Source organism: Aotus nancymaae, unplaced genomic scaffold (genome assembly GCF_030222135.1).
Source record: "Aotus nancymaae isolate 86718 unplaced genomic scaffold, 86718_ANA_hifiasm-v0.15.2.pri h1tg000014l, whole genome shotgun sequence".
NCBI lineage: Eukaryota > Metazoa > Chordata > Mammalia > Primates > Aotidae > Aotus > Aotus nancymaae.
In genome coordinates, this window is record NW_026988425.1 from 104084867 (window position 1) to 104099568 (window position 14702).

General features: G+C 38.1%; 1 protein-coding gene and 1 non-coding gene across 2 annotated transcripts in view; both read right to left on the minus strand.

Moving 5' to 3' along the window:
• The window catches only part of NREP (neuronal regeneration related protein), a 259905-nt gene that overhangs the window by 54203 nt on the left and 191000 nt on the right, over nucleotides 1-14702 (minus strand). The gene's annotated exons all lie outside the window — the stretch shown is intronic.
• Nucleotides 13539-13701, minus strand: LOC135275061 (U1 spliceosomal RNA). The gene has a single exon (XR_010342775.1). It is a non-coding gene; the product is annotated as a U1 spliceosomal RNA (small nuclear RNA).

Consider the following 14702-nt stretch of genomic DNA (forward strand, 5'->3'; position numbering starts at 1 on the left):
TTATTTCTCTTGGGTAAATATCCAGTAATGGAAGTGCTGAGTCATATAACAGATACAAATTTAACTCTTAAGAAACTACCACTAGTAGTTTTGGAGAGCTCTAGATGCTCTACATCCTTGTAAACACTTAACACCATCACACTTTTTAAAATGTCAGCCATTCTAGGGGACATGAGGTGGCATCTCACTGTACTTGTATTTCATTGATGACTAATGAAATTAAGCATCACTTCATATGCTTATTGATGCTTATTGGCCATCCATATATCATCTTTTGTGACATGTTTATTTAAATCTCTTGATCCATTTTGTGCAAGTTTTTTTTTTTTTTTTTTTTTTTTTTTGAGACAGGGTCTCACTCTGATGCCCAGACTGGAAGTGGTGTAATCTTGGCTTACTGCAACCTCTGCCTCCCAAGCTCAGGTCAGGTGATCTTTCCACCTCAGCCTTTCAAGTAGCTGGGGCCACAGGCATGCACCATCATACCTGGCACGTGCATATGTATGTGTGTATGTGTATATATCATATATATATATATATATTCTTTTTTTTTTGGTAGAGACTAGATTTTGCCATGTAGTCCAGGCTAGTCTAGAACTCCTGGGCTCAAGTAATTCACCCATCTTGGCCTCCCAAAGTGATAGGAATATAGGCATGAGTCACCATGCCTGGTCTGTTTTCTTATTTGGATTGGATTGGACTGGATTGCTAATGTTATTTAGATATATAGATGCAAATCTTTGTTTGATATATGTGTTGCAAACATTTTCTCACAGTCTTTTCACCTTTTCTTTTTTTTTTTTTTAATAGTCTTCCTCTGTCACACAGGCTGGAGTGCAGTGGTGTGATCATAGCTTACTACAACTTTGAACTCCTGGAGTTCAAGTGATTCTACTGCCTCAGCCTTCCTAGCAGCTGGGACTACAGACGTGTGCCACCATGCTCAGCTAATGTTTATCTAAGTATTTTTATAGAGATTTATAGGTTTTGCTATATTGCCTAAGTTGGTCTCAAACTCCTGGTCTCAAGAGGTCCTCCTGCCTTGGCCTCCCACAGCACTTGAATTACAGGCATGAGCTACTGTGCCTGGCTCTTTCTAATCTTTTGATGAGCCAAAGTGTTTTTATTGTGAGGAAGCCCAATTGATCATTTTTTTAAACTTATGAGTCCTAATTTTTGGATTCAATCCAAAAAAATTTTCTCTATGCCAAGGTTGAAGAGATTTTTCTCTATGTTTTAAGCAAGAAGTTTTATAGTATTTGGTTTTACATTTTAGGTCCATGGTATACTTCGATTTAATTTTTGTGTGTAGAGTAGGTAAAGGTCAATGTTCATTCTGTTTCCCATAAAGATAACAAGCACAATTTGTTGAATAGATATTCATTTCTCCATCAAATTGCCTTGGCATAGTTGTCAAATATTAATTCACTCTATGTATGCAGATCTATTTTCAGACCTTTTCTATTGATTTTTATGTCAACATTTTCACCAGTTTAAAACAGTTTTTATTGTACTTTATAGTAAGTCTGTAAGTCTGATAGGGTAAGTCTTCTTTGTTTATCCTTTTAAAAATCACTTTGATTATTTTGGTCCTTTAAATGTTCATAGGAGTTACTGAGTCAGTTTGTTTCCACAAAGATAGTCTGCTGGTATTATGATTTGGATTACAGTAAATCTATGAATCAATTTGGGTAAAATTGCAATTTGAGTCTTCCAATCCATGAACATGATGTGTCTTCCCATTTATTTAGTTCTTTTAGTTCTCTCAGTGATTTTTTTGTTGTTGTTTATATATTAGACTTTTTTGTTAAATTTATTCCTAGATTTTTATAATTTTGGGTCCCACTATAAATTTTTTTAAATTCAGGTTTTCCCATTGTTTGCTGCTAGTACATAAGATTGTAATTTACTTTTTGGATTTTAAGCTTGTATCCTGAGACCTTGAGGAATTAAATTTTAGTTCTATTTCTAGCCATTCTTAAGGTTCTCTAGGATTTTGTACAACTAGGTCTGCAAATAGGTATAGTTTCAAATCTTCCTTTCTAATCTTGATGAATTTTGTATCTTTTTCTTGCCTTAATTCATTAGATAAAACATCAGAACTATGTTTTATAGAAATGATGACACGGAACAACTTTGCATTATATCTGATCAGTGTGTCAACATTTAAGCATAATATCAACTGTAGTTTTGTTCTGTTTTATTGATGTCCCTTCTCCATTTGAGGAAGTTTCCTACTATTCCTAGTTTGCTGAACATGTTTTAGCTTGAATGAGTGATGAATTTTGTCAAGCACACAAACATCTACTAAAATAATCATGTGGTTTTTCTCCTTCTTTCTATTAATATAACCTCCTGGGAAATTTGTTAATTTGGTTGTGTAAATATCTGTCTACTTTTAGATAGAGACTCTGTCTTACTCATCTTTTATCCCTAAACCTGGCACTTCATGCAACATTGATAAATGTTTAAGTGAATGAATAACAGGTGTTAAATGAATGGATGAATGACCCTATGCATATCAAAAATCTGTGGCCTTATATTTCTATTTACTAATGATAAAACTTTCCTATGTAAGTAGTGATAACCTCAGTAATTTGCATGACAAACATAAGTTTGGGATAAGATATTTTTTTTAAAATTTTGCTTTTTATTTAATCACATAAAGTTCAATTGCTATATATGTGGGGTAGAGGGGGTGGATAGTTCAGCAATAAGAGGACTCTGCTCCACAAATAATCTGGAAATTGAAGCTGATAGAAGGTTTGCTATTTTCAACATGGGCTTTTGACATTATCCTCAGCAAGAAAATATAGCTAAGCAATGGGCTTACAGGAGGTATAAAGGATATCAGTTTTTTTTTTTTTTTAAGGCTAGGTCCATAAGTGGTGTGTTTAGTTTTTGTCCATATTTTACCAGCCAGAATTCTATGCGTAGGCCTGCATAGATGCAAGGAAAGCTGTGAATGCAGTCCTAGCTGGGCAGCTGTTTTCCTGTAGAATTACAGCAAAGAAAAGAAGCATGACTCTTCGGTGGGCAGCTAGTTATCTTTGCCTCATATGGGGGTGGGGAAGCAATATTTATTAGAAACTCATTTAAGGTCAGAAAGTGGCTACACGTATGCTACACTTTCTTTGATTTGTTATAATGCAGCACTTCTCACACTATGTCCAGTAGAGCATTATTGTTTTACATCATTGATAGTTTTTTAAAAGTAGGTTGGCATGGCCAATTATTTTGAGGAAATATTATTTTAAACATATTTTAACAAGTTATTTTTCTTTAGGACTTCTCAAGGTCCTTAGTATATTAATATGCATTTTTGACTCTCCAAGAATGAACAGAATGTAAATTATTTCCAAATATTATTTGGCTGCAAATTACCTAGAGCACTGTAGGATTCAGTTTGGGAAATTTTAGGAATATGGATATTTAAAAATAGCATTTAATTAAAAAGTTATACTTTCCAAGGTTCCCAATTATCAATCATTTCACTTATTTTTATAAAGAAAGTATGATTATTCTATCTGGGAAAGAAATTACTTTCTACAAAAGGTGTCCATGAGTAGGCGGAAGCTGTTTTAGCCAAGGCAAGGCTTATGTTCCCAGGGCTCCTGTGGTGCCATCCTTAGGCCGGGAGTTAGAGAGTCATTAACTGTCTTGCCTACAGAGAACATTAAAAACGTATATAAACCGCAGCCCAGAATCTGTATCCTGTTTTGCCTGGAGAGAAAGAAGAGGAAGTCTTCCAAACACCAATCCATCACTAGCATCCCTGTTTTATTTCTTCCTTTAGCACAGATTCTTTGGACCACAAAATATCCATCATGCTTTCTCCATTAAGGGAAGCATGGCTTTGTTAGACGTGAGATATTCTACTCAGATATGACTCATTTCTATCCTAAAATGACTATTCTTATTTGAAGGTTTGGAAGCTACTGTTGGTAAAAATATGTGCATGCCTTGGTAACTCCATAAATTACATATATATGAGTGGTTTAGGAGTGGTGAGTTGATGGAAGGGATAGAAAGGGGACATGAAGCTGTGTATACTTAGCATGTTTTATTAGATTGGGGAAATATCAATTATCCATAGCAGTGAATAAAACTGGCATGAAGGAAAGGATGAGAAAGGCAACACTGGGACAGGAGCAAGACTTAAAGCTCTCCCATGCCTTCCTGAGTCCCCATAGTTCATATACGCAAAATGTAGAAAGGAGATGGTAGGCAGAAGAAAGAAGGTTTCAGAGAGGATGAAAACAAGAGCAGGACCCGGAAAGAAAATGAAGAGAGGTCACTCTCTCTTTATCAAGTAGTTGTAGAGCAGGAAAAGGCTTTAAAGGCCACACTGTCTGATTTCCTCGAAAAAAGCCTGTGTTTCATTGAGATTGTTTGCTTCCAACGACAGGGAACTTAGGCAGTTCTCAAAGTAGCTCATTCAATTTTCAAATAACTCTAATTGCTACAGGGTTTAAGGGAGTTCTCTCAAGATATGAAGGCTTTGTAAGGGGCTCATCCCCCTTGGCAACTCATCTCCCTTTTGCCGCCTTGTGAAGAAGGTGTTTGCTTCCCTTTCCTCCAGGATTGTAACTTTCCTGAGGCCTCCCCAGCCACGTGGAACTGTGAGTCAATTAAACTTCCTTCCTTTATAAATTACCCAGTATCTGGCTATTCTTTATAGCAGTGTGAGAACAGACTAATACAGGGTTCTTATATTAGTTAAAATATCCCACAGTGCCTAGTTCTGACTCTCTCTTGACCTCCAGAAAGACGTCCAAAAGTCTTTAACAGGACTGTCTTAAATATTTAAAGAGAGTAAGCATGGATGTACTAAATTTTTTCTTTTTCTTCTCCAAATATCACCAAGCCTGTCACGTGTTTCTGAGATATAAAGATTTGAGAAGCCTTTCCCACTCTTGTCACTCTGGATATGTCAGGTATTCAATGTACTTAACATTTAGTATGAAATAAACATGGTAAATGTATAATATGTAATGAATGCTGTTGTGTCTAAAGACAGCACTTTCAAGAAACTAGGATCTTTGGAGATTTAACAATGGAATTGTTAAATCTTCCTTGGAAAAGTTAAATGATCGGAATTTTGTATATTAAGGTAGGAATTTTGTATATAGAAGTGGCAGCTGTTTTTCTGTAAAACAATAGTAAAGAAGGGCATGGATCTTTGGTGGGCAGATTATCTTTGCTTTGGAAGGGAAAAGAAAGTAAGTTATATTTATTAAGTACCTATTTAAGGTCAGGTACTGGGCTGCATGTATGCTACCCTTCTTAAACTACGTCCAGCAGAGCAATGCTGCCTTACACCATTGATGGTCTTTGAGAAAAAGGTTGGCACGGCCAAATAAATTGAGAAAAGGAGCCAGAAGTAGCTACCAGAACTACTATTAGAAAATGTCTCTGTCCTATATTCTCAGTCCTGCTGGATACCCCTCCCTGTGCTTCCCCCTACATCCCAATAGGATGTATTCCCTGCTCAAGGTCCTCACAACCACTTCTCATCTGACACTGGAATTTCCCGGTGATCTTAGTAGGGAAACATTCTGAAGCCACACACACTTCAGCTCCAATGCCCAGTAGTTGAGAGAGAGAAAGAGAGAGAGAGAGAGAGAGAGAGAGAATATTATTGTTTAAAATTAAAACTAAGCACTGGATAATTCTTCCTTCCAATTATTATTCCTAACAATGAAAGCGTAAACCACCATATTGTTCTTTTGCTCCAGACTTTGTGGGTTGGGAGTGAGGGACTGTGGTAAAGAAAAACTTCTCTTCCTGAGTCCACAAGGGGCATGGTTTCAAAGGCAGGAGTTTCCTGGTGCCAGGCCTCCATTGGGGATCATGAAGTTCTTTGGTTTCTCCCCATGGGCTAGGTAGAGAAATCCAGGTGGTCACCTTTGTCCAAAAAGCCCACCAAAAGCTCTGGGTGCCTCTGTTGTGGAGCAAGTAGCCAATCTGGTATCAGAGTCAAAGATCAATCACTCCAGAGGAATTTTGAAAGAACTCCTCTCATTGGACGAGAACATTAATGGGGAGGGAATAACTCAAGGGTTAAAATCATGCAGCTCCCTCCCTATATGAATTACTTTTCTGGATCCCCTCCCATGGCGGCGTGGGAGCTGTATCTTTCTCTCTCTCTTCTGCCTAATAAATCGCTTTCCGTAAAACTCTTTGGGTCCACGATATTTATTCCAAAGACAAACTCACTGTGCCTCTGGGGCCCCTTTCCCCATTCTTCGGGGTTAGCAAGGCCAAAGATCTCCTCAGAGCTGAGTAAGCACCCCGCCCCGCTTAATACAGGAGGAAAACTACAATAACTGCATCTTTGGAAATCCAAAAGCAAAACTAAGGTAGAGTTGTGAATAAGCACTGGAGAAAGTTCAGTTATAATGGATGAGAGTTGAAGATATTCATATCTGACTTTCATTAGTATTATTATTTTTTCCACAGAGGGTGGAAACAAGTATTGGAGAAAGAAAAGAAAGGAGGGCTTGAAAAAAAGGTGAAGAAAAAAGCCTGTAGTTAAAGCAGTAATTACCAAATGTGTTTTTTATTTTGCATGTTAGTAAGAATTTTTGAGCATTTTATTCAAATATATGTATATTTTAACATTTTGTAAATATACCTATTGATCCGATATTGGTAAAGCTTAATTTCTTTTTTTTTTTTTTTTTTAGGCAAGAGAATCACTTGAACCCGGGAGGTGGAGGTCGCAATGAGCCAAGACCATGCCACCGCACTCCAGCCTGGGCAACAGAGCAAGACTCCTCAAAAAAAAAAAGTTCCCTTTTCCCATGTAATAGAGTGTATTCACAGGTTCCAGAGATTAGGGTGTGGACACTGTGGAGGGCCATTCTTCACCTAACTGCACTGGAGCTAGAATTATTAAATTATTGCTGTGATTTAGATCTTCTGAAAAGATTTTTAGTTCACCTTCATTTTAGAAGATTATTGTCACTAGCTGTAGAGTTCTAGCTTTTATAAAGATATTCAATTGTCTTCTAGCTCCATCATTTCTACTAAAATGTCAACAAAACGTCTTATTGTTATGCCTTCGAAGATAACGTTTCCCCCATGCTCTATGCCCACCCCACTACTTTTAGGATTTTCTTTTCATTTTTGTTTTTTGAGAGCTTTATCTTGATGTGTGTATGTGTGATTTTCTTTTCTTTTTTTTTTTTTTTGAGAAAGAGAGAGAGAGAATGGGGAGGAGGAAAAAGGAAGAGAAAGAGAGAGAGAGAATGGGGAGGAGGAAAAAGGAAAGAAAGAGGGAGAGAGAATGGGAGTATTGCTTTCTTGCCCAGGCTAGAATGCAATTTAGTAATGGGTATTGAAAACCTCTTGTATACTGATAATTATACTTAATGATGTAGTCAGGAAGGAATAAGGGAAGAAGATAGCAAACAAACAGCCAACCAATATTTCATTTAAACCTATGAAATGCTATGCGATTACTGAGGAGTGATTTACTTCCAATTATATAGTCACTTTTGGAATAGGTGTGAGGTGGTAATGTATGTTTTGTGTATTTGAAGTGGAGAGTTCTATAAATGTTTATTAAGTTTACTTGTTCCGGGTCTGAGTTCAAGTCCTGAATATCCTTGTTAATTTTCTATCTCGTTGATCTATAGAATCGTTAGCTATTCTTGTTACATTGATACTTTTACCATTATGTAATGTCCTTCTTTGCCTCTTTTGATCTTTGTTGCTTTAAAGTCTACTTTATCAGAGGCGAGAATTGCATCTCCTGCTTTTTGTTTATTTGTTTATTTTTACTCTCTGGTTGGTAAATCTTCCTCCTTCTCTTTGAGTCTTTGTGTATTGTTGCATGTAAGATGGTTCTGGATGCAGCATACTGATGGGTTTTGGCTTTTTATCCAATTGAAATATATATAAGTTTAATACTGGCGTTTGATGCTAGCTGGCTGTTTTGCCCATTAGTTGATGTAAATTTTTCATTGTATTAATGTTCTTTGCTTTTTAATATATTTTTGGAAAGGCTGATATTGGTTGTTCCTTTATATGTATAGTGCTTCTTTCAGAAGCTCTTGTAAAGCAGGCCTGGTGGTGGTGAACTCTCTAAGTACTTGTTTGTTCACAAAAGATTTAATTTTTCCTTCGCTCATAAAGCTTAGTTTGGCTGGATAGGAAATTCTGGGTTGAAAGTTCTTTTCTTTAAGGATGTTAAATATTGGTCCCCACTCTTTTCTGGCTTGTAGGGTTTCTGCTGAGAGATCTGCTGTGAGTCTGATAGATTTCCCTTTGTGGGTAACCTGACCTTTCTCTCTGGCTGCCCTTAGTATTTTCTCCTTCATTTCAACCCTAATAAATCTGGCAATTATGTGCCTTGGGGTTGGTCTTCTTGAAGAATATCTTTGTGGTGTTCTCTGTATTACCTGGAGTTGAATATTACCTTGCCTTGCTAAGTTGGGAAAGTTTTCCTGAATGATATCCTGAAGAGTATTTTCCAACTTGGATTCATTCTCTTCATCACATTCAGGTACACCTATCAAACGTAGATTAGGTCTTTTCACATAGTCCCATATTTCCTGGAGACTTTGCTCATTCCTTTTTATCCTTTTTTCTCCAATCTTGTCTTCTCGTTTCATTTCACTGAGCTGGTCCTCGACTTCTGATATCCTTTCTTCTGCTTGATCAATTCGACTGTTTAAGCTTGTGCATGCTTCGCGAAGTTCTCGTGTTGTGTTTTTCAGCTCCATCAATTCACTTATATTCCTCTCTAAATTGTCCATTCTCGTTAGCATTTCGTCAAACCTTTTTTTAAGGTTCTTAGTTTCTTTGCATTGGGTTAGAACAAGTTCTTTTAATTCACAGAAGTTTCTCATCACCCACATTTTGAAACCTGCTTCTGTTATTGGAACACACTCGTTCTCCATTAAGCCTTGTTCCATTACTGATGAGGAATTGCGATCCCCTGTAGAGGGAGAGGCATTCTGATTTTGAGTATTCTCTGCCTTTTTAGGCTGGTTTCTTCCCTTCATTATATATGTATCCGTCTGTTGTCTTTGTAATTACCGACTTTCTAACTAGGTCTCTGAGCGGACGTCCAACTTTTTGATTTCCAGCACCGAAATCTGAGCAATCCACTGCGCCGGCCAAGACAGCGGTGTTAAGGTTGATGGTGCCTTTCTGCCCAGGAATCTCTGGACTCTGCACCAAGAACTGCCGCTTTAAGGCGCCAGCAAAACCGCCGCGCTGGCCACAAGAGTCGCTCTGGCGACCCGTGGAGCTCCTCCGCTGGGAATCTCCTGGTCCGTGAGCTACAAATATTCGTCTGAAAGTGTGGTGTCCTCTCGTTCTCTGCACTTTCACTGGGAGCTACGTGCCCGAGCTGCTAGTGGTCAGCCATCTTGGATCTCTCTCAGCTTAATTTCTTACTTATATTTTACATTAAAAATAAATATCAGAGGCCCCATGCAGTGGCTCATGCCTGTAATCCCAGCACTCTGGGAGGCCAAGGCAGGTGGATCACAAGGTCAGGAGCTCAGGACCAGCCTGGCCAATATGCTGAAACCCCATCTCTACTAAAAATACAAAAGAATTAGCTGGCTTTGGTGGCACGTGCCTGTAGTCCCAGCTACTTAGGAGGCTGAGACAGGAGAGTCACTTGAAACTGGGAGGCGGAGGTTGCAGTGAGCCAAGATCACACCACTGCACTCCAGCCTGGGCAACAGAGCAAGACTCCATCTCAAAAATAATAAATAAATATTGGGTCAGGTTTGGTGGCTTATGCCTGTAATCCCAGGACTTTGAAAGACTGAGATTGGAGGATTGCTTGAGGCCAGGAGTTTACCAGCTTGGGCAACACTGTGATACCTTGTCTCTACAAAAATAAAAAGAATTAGCTGGGCATGGTGGTGCACACCTGTGGCTCCAGCTACTTTGGAGGCTGGGAAGATCGTTTGAGTCCAGGAGGGTAAGGTGGGAGGATTGTTTGACCCAGGAGGGTGACTCCACAGTAAACCATGATTGCACCCCTACCCTTCAGCCTGGGTAACAAGGCAAGACCCTATCACAACAACAACAAAAATCAAAAGAAAAAGAAAAGAAATATTAGCAAAGGTTCTAATATTGTGTTCTTGAGCCCCATGGAAAAGGTGTATTCACCTTACTTTTGTAGGTTCAGTGGGCCAAAATGGCCAAACTATTTATGATAAAAAATGTCTAATATAAATTGTTTGCTTTTCTGGTACAGGAAATCCTCCTGTATTCTCAACATCTTCATTAAATCTCTCATATATACAAATATTTTGGACGAAGTGTTGGTGTGTGTTTGTATTGTGTCCATGTATATGTGGAAATTAGGGAGAGGAGCTGAGCTGTGTCTTTGCTGACACTGTATAATGTAGAAACAAAACACACATGGGGCAATGAGAAATCCATAAAAAAGAAAACTCAAGCCAGAGCATGAAGTCAGAAGTGACTGGGAAGAACACAATTCAGTCTCACACACACCCAGAATTCCTGGAAAATACGGGGAAAAGGTCAGGCACTCACTTCATATGGAATGGAATTTGAATGAATTTGATTTGAATCTCAAAGGACAGGCATCATAGATCATATCTGGGCTGCATAATCATATTTCAAAATTACACACATGGTGATTGTAAGGCCTGTTGCCTAGCCGGGAGCTTGGCCACACCCCGCTCCCTCGCTAGGAGCTCGGACACACCCACCCCCCTCCGTGCCTAAAAACCACGTCATCATCCCACGCCCACTTCTGCACTCGGCACTAGGCTCTGCACTCAGCACCTAGCCAGCCATTGAAGAATCCTACCAAAATTCAAAAGAAGCCCCACTAGAACCTGCCCAATCGCATTTTGTCCTGTCCAGGTCCCACTTCCCCTGGGCAGCCCGCTCGCCGGAAATCCTGCCTACCTGCCAATAGCAGCTTGCCACGTCCACATCCTGCTCTCCCACAACCAATCAAATGCCTCCACTCCCTATAAAACCCCATGTCTGAGAGGAGTCTGTGCGACTTCTCTGGCCCCTTTCCCAGACCACAGAACCTCGCCCAGGAGCTGATTAAATTTCTTCATTTCAATAACTGGCCTCTGTTGCCTCTCGTTTAAACCTTACAGTGATGGTTAATTTTACATGTCAACTTGACTGGGCAATGGGGCACCAGATATTTGGTCAAACATTTTGAGTATTTCTGTGAGAGTGTTTTTGTATGAGATTAACAGTTAAATCAGTGGACTGACTAAAGTAAATTGCCTTCCCTAATGTGGGTGGGCCTCATCCCATCAGTTGAAAGGCTAAAAATAACAAAAGGCTGACCCTCCCCTGATTAAAAGGGAATTCTTCTACCTAATAGTCTTTGAACTGGAGCATCAGCTCTTCCTGCCTGACATCAGCTCTTCGTGGTTCTACAGCAGTTTCCATCCTTTAGACTCCAAATGGGACACTGGTTGGGCAGATTTTGGACTTGCCTACCTCCATAACTGTGTGAGCCTATTCCTTATTCTAAATCCCTTTGCATGTGGGTATATATATATATATATACACACACACACACACACGTGTGTGTGTGTGTGCATGTGCATATACATATGTATGTGCATCCCCATGTATGCACGTGTGTGTGTGTGTGTCTATAAAATATTGATTCTGTTTCTCTAGGGAAGTATACACATACCCAACTGAAGCTTTTTTTTTTCCCTCTTGACAAAATTCAGAAAAAGATGTTATCAAACATATCGTAGAAAAAATTGACTTTGTTTTCTCAATTAAACTACCACATTTAATGATACATGTGGAAGTTTCCACTTAAATATATTTTTAATTTGTATTATTCCACCTAAATAGATGCAGAGTAAAGGTCTATATTCATGTTTTTTCTCCAGAATAAAAATTATTAGTGCCACATGTACATTTTATGATAGATTTATCTTTGACAAATTCCTAGCTTGATTTTCTTAAGCCCATATTTTATAAAAGAAACTTGGGGTCTCTGGGCAGCGATATGCCACTGTTCACTGTTATTTATTCATTTAATAACTGGTCTATACCTTCTCTACCATGGATAAAGCACATAGACCCCCACGGTCGCTCTCACTGTACTTTCAGTATAGTTGGAGATTATCTTTCTAACCTTGAGGAGGACTCTGTTAATAATATGAGATTATTAGCAGCTTTTATTGACCCTCTCTTTGTCATTAATCTTTTGGCAAAAATTAGTCTTGAGCCAAACCACATGAACTCACATGAAATTACTAAGAGAAAAAATAGGCAAACAATTATAAGATCTTAGGGCTATAGGCAGTAAGAGCTTCCTTGTAATGATATAAAACTCAAAATGCATAAAGGACAAGATCTGTTGATTTGAGCTGAAAAAAAATACATTTATATAAAGGAGTAAATATAAACAAAATTAAAAGGCAAATTACACACTAGATAAACAACTTGTAACCTATATGAAAGCCATCAGGTAGTTTTCTTTATATTGAAAGAACAATTATGAAAAAATAATAAATACCACAATGATAGAAAAATGAGCAAAGACCGTAGTTAATTCACAAAATCAGAACTACAAATAATCAATACACATGAAAATTTTGAATTTTTCTTGTAAAGATACACAAATATCAGAGTTTTTGAATTGAAAAAAATAAAAGAGAATTATAAAATATAGTACATCTAAAAGATATGAAAAAACAAGAACTCCCATACCCCACTGGAAAGTCTTTAATTCTGACTAAACTTTCTGGAGAAATTTTGACCCTATACTTCAAAAGTCTTAACATTTTCTTTTTGTATTCATCTTGACACTGCAATTGCTTTTCTAGAGATTTGTCTTCAGAAAATAATCAGAAGTACACATAGACAGTTGTTCAGGAATGTTTATCTACTGAGTGCAGTGACTCACACCTATAATCCCAGCATTTTGAGAGACCAAAGCAGGAGGTTCACTAGAGTCCAGGAGTTCAAGACCAACTTGAGGAGAAGAATGAGATTCTGTCTCAAAAACAGTAACAATTAAAAAAAAGTTTCTCCTATCCATGTTTAAAATTATAACAAGCTGGAAACAAACTAAGTGCAGAATATAGAAAAGTAACTAAATGGGTTATGGTAGAGCCATACGTTGAAACACAAGGCTGTCATTAAAATGAGGATCTAGTTATTTATTCATTGCATGGGAAGTTATTTAGGATATATTGTTAAGTACAATTGACACTTGAACAACACGGATTTTAATTGTGTAGCTCCACTTACGTGCATATGTTTTTCAACCAAACGAGGATTGAAAATACAGTATACAGCATTCATGGGATGCAAAACCACATATACAGAGGGCCAACTTTTTGTATCTGTGGTTTCAGCAGGGCCAATTGTGGGACTTAAGTATGCACATATTTTGGTGTATGTGCAGGGTTGGAGAGGATCCTGGAACCAATGCCCCCATATACTAAGAGATGATTGTAATAGAAGATTATTAAATTGTTAATAGCAATTATTTATTGCTTTTAGAATTGAAATAGAAATGAAAAAAAATTTTTTTAAACCAGGGGAAAGCGTGAACACAGTCTCCCACTACCACAAATTATGCAGTTGAGTTTCCCACATTTGGGGAAATCGCAGGGGTCAGCACATCGGAGTGCAATCGATAAGCCTCACCCTGGGAAAACCACCTTCGTGATCATGGTATCTCCCCTGCCAGGTAAGTATGACAAATGAAAATTATAAAATTATATATTTTTGGAGTGGAACATGATGTTTTGATATATGTATGCATTGTGGAATCATTAAATCAAATTAACATATCCATTATCTCATATACTTTCCATCTTTTTGTGGTAAGAAAATGTAAAATCTGCTCTCAGCAACTTTCAAGTATACAATTCATTGTTATTAATAATAATCACCACATTGTACAAGAGATTCCTTGAACTTATTCCTCCTAACTGAAATTTTATATCCTTTGACCAATGTCTCCCCAGTCCTCACCACAATTGTCCCCCCTGGTAACCACCATTCAACTCTCTGCTTCTGTAAGTCTGACTTTTTTAAGATTTTGACAGCATTTGTGAGAAACATGATCTCATTTTGACACAAACTTTTTTTATTTGTTTGTTTTTTGAGACAGGGTCTCACTGCACGAGGCTGGAGTGCAGTGGTGAGATCTCAGTTCACTGCAGCCTTGCCTTGACCTCCTGGGCCCGAGATCTTCCCATCTCCGCCTCCCGTGTAGCTGGGACTATAGGTGTGTGCCACCACGCCCTCCCAGATAATTTTTGTAGAAACAGGGTTTCACTGTTGCCCAGGCTAGTTTCTAACTCCTGGGCTCAAGAGATCCTCCTGCCTCTGCCTCCCTAAGTGTTGGGATTATAGGCTTGAGCCATGGAACACTGACTTAACTTAAATGTGCTGTTTATTCAGTCTTTTAGATAGACTACCATTATGTCTGTACTAACCACTGAAACTGCCTGTTTCACTGAGTTTGTCAGGTCTGGGACTCTGTTATCTCATTTTTAAAATGGGGATAAAATAGTTCCCACTTCAAAGGATTGTTACAGGCATTAAGTGAGAAAAACCCCTAGAATATTACCTGGGACAAAGGAAACCCTATATAGTCATAAATTATCATCAGTGTTGTTATTATCACATAAATAATTTGCTTAGACCTAGGTGTGAAGAAACTATTTGTTTCTCTGGAAGAACAAATATAT